This window comes from Penaeus monodon, chromosome 22 (assembly GCF_015228065.2).
Source record: "Penaeus monodon isolate SGIC_2016 chromosome 22, NSTDA_Pmon_1, whole genome shotgun sequence".
Classification (NCBI taxonomy): Eukaryota; Metazoa; Arthropoda; class Malacostraca; order Decapoda; family Penaeidae; genus Penaeus; species Penaeus monodon.
In genome coordinates this window covers 24,240,556-24,240,812 of record NC_051407.1, presented here as the reverse complement: position 1 = coordinate 24,240,812, position 257 = coordinate 24,240,556, and positions in this window count along the sequence as shown.

Below are 257 nucleotides of genomic sequence, written 5' to 3'. Positions count from 1 at the left end.
GGGGCGCGGGCGTGGTGGATTTTTCTGCATTTTTTTACGCCACTTCTTCATGGGCACGCGGTCTGCGGGCCAGAGCGAGCCACGCTGGACGGGCACAAGCTGACCTTCGCTGGGTGTGGTTTTTGGTGGCCACGCCCCCTCGCTCGCTGCCCCGCCACCTGTCCCGGGAACGTTTTTCTCGGCCCTTCCTGTCCCTCTCGGTAAGGTCTGTTCTGTACCTTACTTGACCTTATTTGGTTGTTCTGTTCCGTGGCTGC